This window comes from Leopardus geoffroyi, chromosome A3 (assembly GCF_018350155.1).
Source record: "Leopardus geoffroyi isolate Oge1 chromosome A3, O.geoffroyi_Oge1_pat1.0, whole genome shotgun sequence".
Lineage (NCBI taxonomy): Eukaryota > Metazoa > Chordata > Mammalia > Carnivora > Felidae > Leopardus > Leopardus geoffroyi.
In genome coordinates this window covers 50967015-50980816 of record NC_059336.1, presented here as the reverse complement: position 1 = coordinate 50980816, position 13802 = coordinate 50967015, and positions in this window count along the sequence as shown.

Sequence of the window (13802 nt, the reverse complement as noted above, 5' to 3'; positions counted from 1 at the left end):
TTTGGGACATGGCCAGACAGGCATCTGACTGGTCTCCTCATTAGAGGGGATAGAGGGCACCCCTATCCCTCTGTCTGTCTTTGTGACTCTGCCTCATGGGAACATTATGGGGTCAGGACAGAGCAAAGAAGCAGTTTTTGGGAGACTATGGAATTAAGATAACTCCCGGCACATTAAGGACCCTATGTGAGTTAGAATGGCCCACTTTTGGTGTAGGAGGGCCCTCTGAGGGAACTTTGGATGTCCCAATGGTCTGCTTCATCTGGCACGTTGTCTCCAGAGACCCAGGTCACCCTGATCAATTTCCACACATCGACTTCTGGCTTGAAATTGCCTGAAATCCTCCACCTTGGGTGTGATTCATCCATAGCAAGCAGAGCCAGGCAAAGGTTTTAGCCGCTTTATCTGGAGACTCACCCAGGGAGCCAAAAAAGCAACCCACTGCTTCCCTAGTGTTTGTAGGAGACCTGGAGGAAGATCCTGTCTTTTTGCCACCTTATGACTCACCAAGCTCCCTCCCTGCTCCCCCTGAGTTTGAAACTCCTCCCCCATCTGTCTCTCTGCTGCTGCAGTCCGTGTACTCAGCGCTGCCGCCATAGTCACTGCTGCAGTGGCCGCCACCACAGTTACCACTGCAGCTGCCACCACAGCCACAGTTGCCATGGCAGTGGGCGCTGCCCATCTCCCCTCCTCTCTCAGACCCAGAGAACCCTCCCCCACAAGGGCCAGCAGCCAGACTGTGCCCCAGACCCAGATCTAATGCTCTCCAAATGCCTGTAAGGGAGATGAGAGAGCCTGAAAGACAGAATAAAGATGGAACAGTCCAGCCCAGCCATTCCATGATGTATTATCAACCTTTCTCTACAGCCGACCTCCTCAATTGGAAACACAACACTCCATCATACTCTGAAAAGCCACAAGCAATGGTCGACTTGATGGAGTCCCTCTTCCAGACCCACCGACCGAGTTGGGAAGATTGTAAACAGTTACTCCATACTCTGTTTAATACAGAGGAAAGAAGAAGAAGAATGAGAGAAACAAGACAGTATCTAGATTACGCACCTCCAGGGATCAATGACCCTGCTGTCTGGGCTCAAGCTGCTGCACCTGCAGAACACCCAACATGGGATTTCACCACAGAAGAAGGGCAAGTCCACATCCAATGATACCAGGAAGCCATCCTTCTGGGAATTTGAGCTGGAGCCAAAAAGCCCATGAACATGACTAAAATATCGTCAGTCACACAGCAGCCTGGGGAGTCTCCCAAAGACTACTATGAAAGACTATGCATACCATGTATACACCCCATTTGACCCCGAGGCACCAGAAAGTCAACAAATGGTAAATACCTCTTTTGTGGCACAGGCTGTCCCAGATATCAGAAGAAAACTCCAGAAGTTGGAGGGCTTTGCCAGGATGAATATCACTCAGCTGATAGAGGTCGCCAGTAAGTTTTCATGAACAGAGAAGTAGCCAAAAGAGAAGCAGGGAGAAGACTAAAAAAGAAGGTCACCTTTCTTTCACTAAAAGAAATAGACACTGCTAAGACAGGAAGACCCCAACCACCAAAAGGGGGGATGCCCAAAGCCCCCTTAGCAAAAGACCAATGTGCATACTGCAAAGAGAAGGGACACTGGAAGAATAAATGTCCCATCCAGGGAAAGTCCCAGAAACCCAGCTGATATCAGGAGGAACCTGAGAAGGGGATCTTATTGGTCTGGCCAAGATAGAATCAGACTGAAGGGGACACTGACTCTCTTTCCCTGTTCCTCTGCCTAATAGATGTGAGGGATTCTCCCTCATTTCCCAGGTTAACAGCTGTAATTGGAGCCAACTGTGGTTAGTCCACCTCACGATGGGGACTTTAAGGAATGTTCCCAAGCAGTTGCTGAAACTCCATTTGTTTCAGGGAAATTCCCAGTCTTCTCTGGCCTGATGTGGACTCCATATTTCCACTTTGGTGGAAAAAAACATGATGTCTGCTCCTCTTAGTTAAGGTTTTGAATTAGGTTTTCCTTCTCTGCCTTCTACTGGCACCTTGCCTCTTCTGCCTTCTGCTCCCCCTGCTGTTTCTGCACCAACTTGTGTGTGGTCTACATAACTGGTTCCTATGCCCTCCTCAGTGGCTCCTCCTCCCATCCTCAAGGTCAAGGAGTAAAGTGCACCCCCTTGGACATCTAGGTCTTTTCCAAATAGAATGAATTGCTAAAGCTTTGATTACTCAACATAGGTTTGTGTTTTTAACTTCTTATTGCAGAGAAATTAAGGCTATTTGGACCTATTGGAAAACATGCTTTGTACTTAATTGGTTCATGAATTTACCATCTAAAAAAATTCTGGTGTAAACACCTCTCAATTGGTTACTAAGTCCTCAATTGGAGACTAAAGTTTCCTAAGAGTTAAAATTCTGCTAAGTGTACTTAAGACTGATGGAAATAAGGAAAGCAATCCTGTATGTAGGAAAGTAGGAGGTATGTAAGAAAGATATAAGGGATGGAAAAACATTTTTGTTGAGCTTAGAAGGAAGTAATTTTGTCCTAAATGAGACTGGTTATTTGGAGAGAAATGGCTTTGAGACAAAGTTTGAAGGCAAAGGAAAGCTGTAGAAGGTTCATGAAGGGAAATCTTTGGAAAGGAATTTTATGTGTGCTCAGGATTGACTAAGATGGAGATGAATGGAATTTTAAAAGTACACTGGTATAAGGTTAAAATTCTGCTTTTCTCTCTGTTCAAATGACAAAGTTTTCTTGGACTGTTGATCTACTCTTGATAAGACAATGCAAACAAAGGTTTGTCTTCTGGGAAAACCAAAGTTTTAGGTTTCATCTTTATCAGGTCTTTGATTACTTAGTTAAAACTTCTCAATGTTAAAGGACCTAGGTTTTGGTAACTATATAATGCTATACATTCACCTTTAGGATCTTTTACTGCCAGCTTGGTTGAATAAATAAAGTTTTAAGATTTTTAATGATCTATAATCCTATTTAGGATATACTTATAACTTCCTAAGGTTTAACAAACTTCCCAGGATTTAAATAGTAAATGAAGTCTTTTTGACCAATTAGGCCCTTTTATTTGGGATGATAAGTTACTTGGAAAAGCATTGTCATACAATAGTAAACCTCAGGTTGTATTGCACAGGTAAATGCTGTATATGCAATTCCTAAAGTTTTAATGTTTTGGTATAAGGTCATCACTTAATATTCTGATTACTTGAAGTGTTAGGTGTCACAGAAATAACCAAATTTCTTTATCACTTGCATCATAATGAACTCTCATCAGATCTTTAACAATGTCTATTTCTGAGATTTTGTCATTTATAATTGTTCTTATTCTCTCACAAAACGTGTTTCTTTTTCAAGGAGATTTATAAGAAGGACTTTGGGGACAAATACAGGTATTTGACATCTTTAAGATTAATACTAAAATGGGTAAGAATTTCCAGAACTAAAAAGCTGCATTGAAACTGAACAAAAATTAGGAACATGGGATTAAATGAATTGAGGAAGATTATAGTTTCGTGATTCTTGTCAAAAATATTGCTGGTTCTCTAATGTTTGCTCTTCCAGATTAAGGAAACTTGCTCCTAAGATATCTATGAAATACAGAAATGTCATAAAGTATTCATTTGTAAACTGAAGCATTTATCTTTTCTCTCTAAAGAACTCCCCTGAAATTAAAAAACTCTCAGTGAATATTCTTTCTTTCATGGCAGTTACAATTGTTTGCATAAGTTCAGTAAGAATCTGTTCATCTTGTAACAGGTCACCATTAGAAATACTGGTTATTTTACCAAGGCTTTGACTGGACTGTCATATTTGAAAATGACATTCATAGACTCAGATATGACCAGACAGCTTTCAGGAACTAAGGTTGGCTTTATGAAACATGGAGCCATAAAGCCCCTTGGAAATGTTGGCCTGATACTTTGCTTACAGAGTTCCCAGAAGCCTCACCTGGTGAGTAAAGAAGGTCACTTTCTGGCAGGTGCAGGAACCTCAGGATATCTTGAGGACCTCATGAAGAGAAATTTGCCCAATTCTACAGGTATTGTAGGCCTGTCTCATGGCAAGTATTTGGCTTGGCTTCTGGTCTGGAGAGGCTACTAAAAGTTCAACTGGGAGATTCCTTATAGAAGTTTCCAGCAAAGTAAACTTTAAAAGATCCTCATGATCAATCTCTATTCTTGCTGAGCTTATGCAAATAATTAGGCCAGGTTTGTTAAGACTGAAATTATTCTACAAATGTATTGGTGTCAATTTGGCTGTCTCTGGAAAGGGGAGTTTTTAGAGAGAAAAACTATGTTTCAACAATGCACCATTATGGATGTTAAATTCTAGTTATGATTGTCTTTAAATGTTGTTTGCCTAAACTAGACAACTTGAGGTAAACTTCAGAAAAATTGTCACAGTATTTCATGTATAGACAATCTTCTGTGCTTGTTATTCTGTGGGGATAATAATAAGACCCCACGGGCATATGATCATTTAAACAATTGGAAAACAGGATGGATACCTAAATATGCAAACCGTATCTTCCCTATCCCTGATCTTACAGTTACCAGAAACATGCCCCTTTTGAAGGCTTGGAGGTGGACTTTACAGATATACCACCAAATAGAGGATTCCATTTCAGGTATAACCCCATGGGTCCATCACTCCAGAGCTAAGAAGGCCAACTGAGAGGAACTCTCAACCTGGTGAAGTGATCCAGATCTAGTCAACCTGCTTAAAACTGACCCTCAAAAAGACACTGGCCCCTGAGATCTCCAGTCCTACTCCAGCCACACCCTGGTAGCTGGCTGATCTGTGCATGGCAGAAGCTTGAGGAATCAACATGTGGACGGAGCCCAGGGGTTTGGATGCAACTCTGCCAGCCCTTGCCCCTTACTGGTGTCATAGCCCTGATCTTGCTTCTTGTTGTTGGGCTAATAGAGACTGCATCAACAAACTGGACATGGAATGGATAGCAGACTCCCTGACAATCTTACAAAGCCAAATAAACTCCCTGGCAGTGGTGTCCCTCCAAAATAGGTGAGCTCTCAACCTCCACACTTCAGGAAAAGGAGGGACTTGTATCTTTCCAGGGAGGAATGCTGCTATTTTGTAATCCAATCAGGAATAATCAGGACTAAGGTTAAGGAACTCAAGGAAAGAATTCAAAGTAGACAACAGGAAAATATCATTCAATGGAGAGGATGGGATCTCACAGACTGGGCATCCTGGCTCCCCTGGCAGGGCCCCTCCTTTCCATAATTTTACTTGTCACCATTGGCCCATGTATACTAAATACCCTGGTACGTTTTATTGAAAACACTGTTGCTTGCTAAACTGCAGCAAGTACCTTAGCCCTCCAAGGGTACCAACCCCTAGAGCTAAAAAGCGATGCCTAATAAAAGATTTTAAAAGGCATCAAAGGGGGGAATGTTGGGAAAATGAATAAAGTTTTACACCATAAGATGGCCTATGGGACTAAAACAAGCTCTGGTCTCTTGTTTGCCACGCGTGTGTGCAAATACCTGCCACAGATATGGAAGCTGACAACTATAAACTAACCTTCCCCCCTTCATTCGGAGCTCAGATCTTTGGAGAAATGGTCTCCTCTGAGCCCGCCGGTGTTAAATAAATCTCCGATCCACCGAGATCTCCAAGTGCTGCTTGGTTTTTCTGCCAGCGTTCCAGCCTGGTTCCTTAACAGTGGCCCTCCCAGGCACACATCTGAAAGCATGACCAAAACTACACCAAGCACAATAGATCTTGATTGAGAATTGAGAACTGGGATGCAGAAAAGCCAGTCTGTGCTGGCCAATTCATGGGGACATGCTAGCCTGGAGACCAGGGGACAGTTGTAGCTGTGTATGCAAAGAGTGAAGGGCCCTCAGAAAAAGAAAGATGAGACTTACTTTTTGTGACACAAAAGTCCTTTTAGGCCCCCAGCTATTTTCCAAGATCTATATGCCCTATGTACCTGCTTTACTTTGCCCTAGCACATTTCTTGGGAAACTTCCTAGGTGTCAGAACTACAAAAAAATGTAAAAACCTCAGTAGTTAAAGATTTTAAGGTAACAAAGGGAGTGCAAGAACAGTCTCTACTAGGCCAGAAAATAAGCCTAACCATATCAGAGACAATAAATCAGTACTAAAACCGCTAGTGCTATTTCAAAAGTTAAGCAAAGGTCTTGCATTCCTTACAGAGATAAGGGGACATAGACCCCATCCAGTTTATATAGGTACTCTCTGGAGCATGCTCATAGCCCCTTCCCCTTGCCAACTGGTTACCTCTACTTCATTATAGTGTTAAAGTCTCCACCCTGTGCTCCCCTGAGGTGCAAAAGCTTCATTAACGTATATATGCATGCATGTGTAGGCTTATTTTTCTAAGTAGGCCTTTGCAACTTTATGCCTGCCTTTACCTGCGATGACAAAGCTCCCTTCTCTGAATATTTATCCTAAATCCTAAATAAAAAGAACCCCTGCTCAGTCACAGCTTTGGAAGTTATTCCCTGTTATCTCCTTATTTGCTGCAAATTACGTTTACTTTGCGTGACAGCTCCACCTGCAGTAGTTGCTACCTGTAACTCACCAAGGAGTGAACTCATGTTTGGTGGTAAATGTTCATGTAAACAGTCTGCAAAGACAGACAATGGGTGATGTGCAGATGGAAATGGAGACAAGTGACCATGGGGCTGGGAGCAGGACTTGGAAACAACCTTCTAGGTCCTGACTGTTTCTTCATGAAGCTGCAGTGGGTTTCATGATCATCTACATGCATGTCCTTATAATCCAGTCCTTTTTAAACTCTTGAGCTAGTGTAGATGGATTTCCATTATTTAGAATAAGAAACTCCTTGAACTACATTTAACAAGTCAAATAGGATAGCAGAGGCCTAGTAACATGGTTACTCTTTGCACGGCTGTCGTTGGCAATACCCATAGATTCATAAAGACAATGTATGAGAAAGGTCAAAGAGGGAAGATAATATCAACAAACCAATTAGCAGGTGTAAAGTAATACAGGGCAGTTCCAGGAGTGGCTATTTCAAGCAACTGCAGAAAGTCTGACAGCTAACCTTCAGGTTTCAGTTTAAACACCACCTCTTCAGAGAGTATTTCCCTGACCCCTACTCAGCTAAGTCCTTCAAAAATTATGTAATAAAATATTTGTAAGAATGTTTTAGTGTCTGTCTTCTCTTCTAGAATGTAAACTTCCTGGGAGCAGGGGTCTACATCTGTTTGGTCACCATTCTGTCCCCAGGACCTGGTAGAGTGGGTGACAATGCCATGTGCTTACCTCTAGTTGACTGAGGTAAACAAACACATACTTTGGGTAAAACTGTATCTTATTGTTATATCATGACCTAAAGCCACTCTAGAACTTACAAATGCATGGTTACAAGCGACTTCCATTCTTCATGAGTAAATATTTTTCTTAGAAACAATACTCACAACCCATGCTTAAGTAGTGCTTGTTCTCTACCAGTGCTATTAGCAGCACTTACCTTGAGTTACCATTTTACTCCTAACAACACTTTTAAGTGGCAGTTCAGGGGAGGGCTGGGCTTTGAATCAGCCCTCCAGCCTCAAGGCTACCCTCTTTGGAATTGAATGAGTGAATGGAGAGACAGAAATGATTCCATCTCAGTGTCATTAGAAACTCATATCTTATGAATAGAACACTTAAGAAAATATAACAGGGAGACCCGAAGAGGATTAGAAGACCTTGGCACCTAGAGGAGGGAGGCATATAGAAGTCGTTTGCATAGAAAGCAAGGAAATACACAGCTCACCCAGATTTGCAACATTAGAACCTAAGGACAAACTAGACTTGCTTTTATGCCTTTCCCTCCTGAAAGGCTTTAGAGGTCACACCTGTGCTGGCCAGGTGTAACTGAGACCTTGAGAATAAGTATCATTCTACAAACCCTCCTTGGTCACCTTACTGCACTCCATCCCCCATGCAAAGCCCTGTGACCAGTGACAAGTGACCTCTATCCCTGCCCTGGAGTTGCTTACAGTCTTGTTGGGGGAGGCAGACAATAAGGAACTAAATGGACAACTAAGCAGAATCACACATCAGAAGAGTCTTAGGGAAGAAGCACAGAGGATGAAATAACAGAGTGACCAGGGCTGGTTTCTTTTTTTTTTTTTTTTTTTTTTTTTCAACGTTTTATTTATTTTTGGGACAGAGAGAGACAGAGCATGAACGGGGGAGGGGCAGAGAGAGAGGGAGACACAGAATCGGAAACAGGCTCCAGGCTCTGAGCCATCAGCCCAGAGCCCGACGCGGGGCTCGAACTCACAGACCGCGAGATCGTGACCTGGCTGAAGTCGGACGCTTAACCGACTGCGCCACCCAGGCGCCCCGACCAGGGCTGGTTTCTGAAGGAAGGCTAGCAGGAATCAATGAACTATATTCTCCATGTATGGGAAGCCTCTGGAAGATTTTAAGTAACAGAATGACACTGTCTAATTTACATCTTTTAAAAGCATATTGCTGGCTGCGTTGTGGAGAATGGACTAGTGAGTTGGAGGACAAGAGGTAGAGGTGGAACATGAGGTAAGCATCCTAGCAACAACGGAGCTCTGATGTGGAGGCCAAGAGAAAGGCCTAAACTGGAAAACTGTTTTGGAGTTAGCATCCTCAGGACTTACTAATGGAATGAATGGAGAAGGCTAGGGAAGACTCAAGAATGAATCCCAGTTATATTTTCAAAAAGAGTTCCTATCTTTTAGACATATATACTAAAATATTTTGGGTGAAATGGTATTATATCTGTCTGCCTGAGATTGTAGAAGTAGATGGAGAGGTCTTAATGAAAAAAGACCAGCGATGTGTTGATAATCACTGGTCTGGTTTGGGGTGTATGGGGTTAAGTATGCCATTCCTTCTTCCTTTGTATATGAATGAAACTTTTCATAAAGCATTTTTTTAAAAGAAAAAGCTAATGTTATATGACACTTGATCCTGCCAGACACCATTCTGAATGTGCACTTCTGCATTTGAATGCTATATTTATCATCACCATGCCCATTTTGTAGATGGGGAAGCTGAGACACAATTTAAAACTTAAGTGGTAGAACCAGGGCTCAAACTCAGGCAGCTTGGAAGAAGAGCCACCACATCACATCGATTTCTGTCCAGTCTGAAGAATTAGGTTCCAAGCAATTTTACATGACATTCTAATATTTTTGAGACAAACATAGAAAAATTAACATGTAACAATCTCAAAGAATATTAAAATAAACTTTAAAAATAACATACAAAATAGAAGAGTAACATATAAATGTAAGGTAATACTAATACCAACATATTTCAAAAGAGGCAAAGCAATATTCTTGGGCCTGTCTGCTCTTCTGACAGTAGAGTAGGGGGTCAGTTACTGCTGCTCAATGAATCATTACAATGTGAACACACTGGGTGACCACTACCCAGACCAAGACAGAAAACCTCATCACCTCCCAGAGCTTTTTTGTGACCCTCCCAGTCCCTGCCCCACCCACCTCCTCAGAGGGAGCCACTGGCTTGTGTTCCAACATCATCAGTTAATTTTTGTCTGGTTTGGAGTATATAAAAAAAAACAAAAGATTCCAGTTTCTGACTTGAACAATGTGGTATCTTTATTGAGATGATGAACCTGTGGAAGGAAAAAGTTTTAGGGGAAAACTGAAGTTTATATTTTGGGATGGGTTAAATTTGAGATGCTTATCTAAGTTGAAAGGTGAGGCAGCCAGTTGGAAATAAGAGCCTGGGAGTGCTGTTTGATTCAGTTGGTTGAGCATCCTACTTTGACTCAGGTCATGATCTCAGGGTTCATGAGTTCGAGCCCTGCATTGGGCTTGCTTCTGTTAGCATGGAGCCTGCTTCGGATCCTCTTTTCCTCTCTGCCCTTCCTGGTGCATGCACTCTCTCTCTCTCTCTCAAAAAAATAACTATTTAAAAAAGAAAGAACCTGGCGAGTGTCTGGGTCAGACCAAAGAGCTCATAGATGACATGGAAAGCCAGGCTGAGCTCACCTGGGCTGGGGTGCTGTCACTAGGTCAGACCACACCCTCAGGCCCTCCTGCAGGTATAATCTGGGGAGGTCGGTGGTGGTACAACTAGGAAAGTATGTCCTTTGCTCTCACTGGCAGTAACTGTATGTCACCTGAAAATGCTTGGACTGGTCAGGCTCTCATGGGTCACCATTTCCTGGGGGCAGATAGGTGTGTTACAAAGGCAAGCCCCTCAAGAAGTCAGAGATATACATAGTCCCACTCCTGTAGAGTGGCTCTTGTCCTAACCAGAACACCTTCTCCATCTCAGAACCAATTTCAGAAGATAGAGGAATGAGTACTCCTCTCCCTCAAGCTAACCCCCTAACTTAGCAGATAAGTAGTGATTGTGACCATGTACGTTGACAAATAATGAAGGAATCTACAGATGCAAGGCAATATTGATAAACTGGCCACAGGGCAAAGCCTGTGCTTTTTCATTGTGAGTAGCAGGGCTACTCTATTATTATCAGTTTTAAGTTCTAAAAAATCCCAACCAAGTTGTCTAAGGAGGAGTGTTTATTATCTCTTATCACATGACCTTCCAAAGATGTGATGGTCATTTCATGATGTCATCAGGGACTCAGGTTCATTCCATCACTATGCCCTATGCTCTGCCATTCTTAGACTGCTATGCTCAGCTGAATCCCCTCCATGGCTGCAGATGTGGGGCCCCCTCACTTGAGGGACTCAGTTTCACCCTGGAGCTTCCTTTCAAGAGTAAGGGAATTTTTCTCAAAGGCCCACTGTCCCCACATGTCTCAGCCCAAATTGGGTCAGTGAGTCCTGGTTTGGGGAGGAGCCTTTATGGAGGCTGACATATAATGTATTTAATAGTTAACTTGAGTCCCTAGTAAGGGAGGGAACACAGGACAGCTTCTGATCATAACCACTGAGGAAACCAGGCCTGTTGTGCCATTGGGCCCTCTCTGTTCAGGCTGGCTGCTTAAATCAGAGGGCCTGCTCTTCAGGCATCTTAGGGACCTCCATCAGATTGGGTCTGTTTTTCTGCTTACCATTCTTTCTATCAGTGCAATAAGAGATAATCACACAAAGTGAAAAGTGCTTCGCCAGTGTGCTAAGGAAGAACACAGAGGATTCCACAGCCTGGCCTTCCTGGACCTGCATGTCTGCGATTGCCTCCAACAAACTACTGGCCCATAGCCATTGAGGATGGGGGTAAAACCGAGAAGAGGAAATAGAAACATTTCTAGTGTCCCTCCCACACCCACACCCAACCTGGCCTGGAGGAAAGATGAATAGCTGATTTCTGGTCCTGTGGATTTGGAGAATATCATTCGCTATAACAGAGTCATGAAAATTGCTTCATCTGGGCTCAGGTCCACCTTTGAGGTGGCAGCCTCCCAACGTGTTGGCTCTTACCTCCCCAGAAAGCAGGAGGTTGTGGGTCTTGGGGGGTACACAGCTGGGGGAAGGTGGGGCATTCCCCTCCCCTCACACTCCTTTGTTTGCTATATCCACCCTTTTTGACTGGCCCAGATGACTCCCCTGTGCACACTGATACCTGAGCACCTTACTTTTTGTAGTAAGCACCTTTCTTTTTCCCACTTATTCCCAGTAATCCACTGTTTGGGAATGTGACCTTTCCTCAGTGTAGAAATCTTGGTCAGTCTTAGCCCATTGCCAGACTTGTCGCCTTGACATGCAAGTTCCCCAAGGGCTAACAATTTACCCTGGCTAACAGTATGTTGGGGAGGCTGTTGGAGAGCTCTGGGAAAGGGTCCCTCATTCTTTAATGAAGGAACACACAGGCCTTCAGCTGACCAGGGTCTACACAAGGCTGGGATAGGGATGCCTGTCTAGGGTGGTGCTTGGTTGAGAATGAAGCAGGAGGGAATGGATGTCTGCTGTGGTCACTTCAGGTTTCTGAAGAACTATAGGTGGCCTCTATGCTTTCAGGATTTGGGGAGAAGAAGAGACACACTGATGCAAAATAAGCCATGTACCCTCCTTGTCCAGTCACTACCCTAGGGCCTGAAGGGACCAAAACTGCTTTCTGTTCTTCCTTTAGAGCCATGTCCTTCCCAAGATAGTCAGTGCTGGAACCCAGACTCAAGACTCAACAGTCTGTGTGTGCTTACCCACAACTACTTTACTTTTTTTATTGCTTCTCTAAAAACCTTTATACCACAGAACCGTGCTTCCCAAATTTGAAGGTGAATGTGAACGAACTGGGAACCGTGTTGAAATTCGAATTTCTGACTCGTAGGTCTGGGTGAGGTTAGAGATCATGTTCCTAAGCAGAGCCCAGAGGATGCTGGTCCACAAACCAAGAGTAAAGTGACCAGGCCAGGTCACTTTGGACCTATGACTCATCTGTACCCTATTTAGAGCTTCTGTGATTTCTCCTTAGTACAGTGCTTGTTAACTACTACCTTCACACCATAAAACAAAAAAGTAAGACTTGATGCCTACTAAAAATTAAAATGTTACAGTTTTTGTTGAGAATTAGAAAATAAAAACCTGACTATGTATAAGACAAACTTTGAAAACAAGGAAAAGAAAAACAAAAAGCCAGTTTCGTATAAGCTGAGAAATTGAATATTAGACATTACTTAGAAAGCAGGAATGATTTAACTGTCTCCATGTCTAGGCCTGCATGCCAAATGAAGGGAGCTGAAGTTGAAGCTTTTTAATGAGATATATTCCTGAAAATATTTTTAAATGCATTACATGGATTTTGTGTTTAAAGGTATTATGAATTTTATGCTTTCCTAAAATAACCAATATTTTTATAATGCATCTGATTAATTCCTCATTTCTCTATTTTAAAATTCCAAGTTTTTTATATTCCGTTTTCTTAAGAGGTGATTTCTAGAACACAACTTTCCTTTAAGAAAGTTTCCCCCTACTGTGTGTTTAAAGGAAATGAATAACTACTTAGGCAGAGGTGAACTTAGAAGACCCATCACACTGATAATTAGCCCCTTGGAGGACATGGCCTCTCCCTCATCAGCATGTCATACTAGACATGATTAAAGGATGATTCTAGGACGCAGCTGTTTGTTGCAAAACAGTTGTGACCTTTTCTTTGAGCAGAGCTGCAGTGGTCCTAAAGCTTCCCAGAGTAAGCTCAGTTCTGGATGTTCTTTGCAAGGCACTGATGTGTGTGAATTTGATTTTTAAGTGATTCACAAACACATGTGCTCATTTGGATTTCGTGGGAAAGAAAAGTCAAGCAGATGATAGAAATTCATAAGACTTAACGCAGTACTTTCTAGTGATGTGACAGCACACAGAGTAGTAATTAAGTTTGGGAAACATAGCCTAAACCACACAGATCAACAGCAGGAATTTAATCTGGGGAACTAGGAGCAATGTGTAAAGAAGCTGACAGAGCACAGTGGAAGGTAAGGTATCCCAGACATTAATAATTTCAGGAAGCTACTACCTCCCTAGGGCAGAAAGGACAAATAAAGGAGGTAAAGCATGGAGTCCAAAAGCCAGAACCACCTGTGTGAGCTGAAGCTGGGGCTATGGGAGAGAAGCCACCTAGTCAGAGCTGAGGGACAGAAGAGACACAGCTAGAGACACTGTAAGACCAGGGAGAATGGGGAGGGATTACTTTGCTTCTCTCTTTTTCCTTCCTGCCAATCTCTTGCTAGTTTCTACCATTGGCCAATCCTAATTGGAGGTTGGCAAGGAAATCTGGGAAATGAAGTCTGAGAGAACACAGCAGGCTGAGGGCTGGGAAGCTATGAGAGCAGATGGCAAATAACTGGCACAACCACTCCTTTTGTGGCTCTATTTA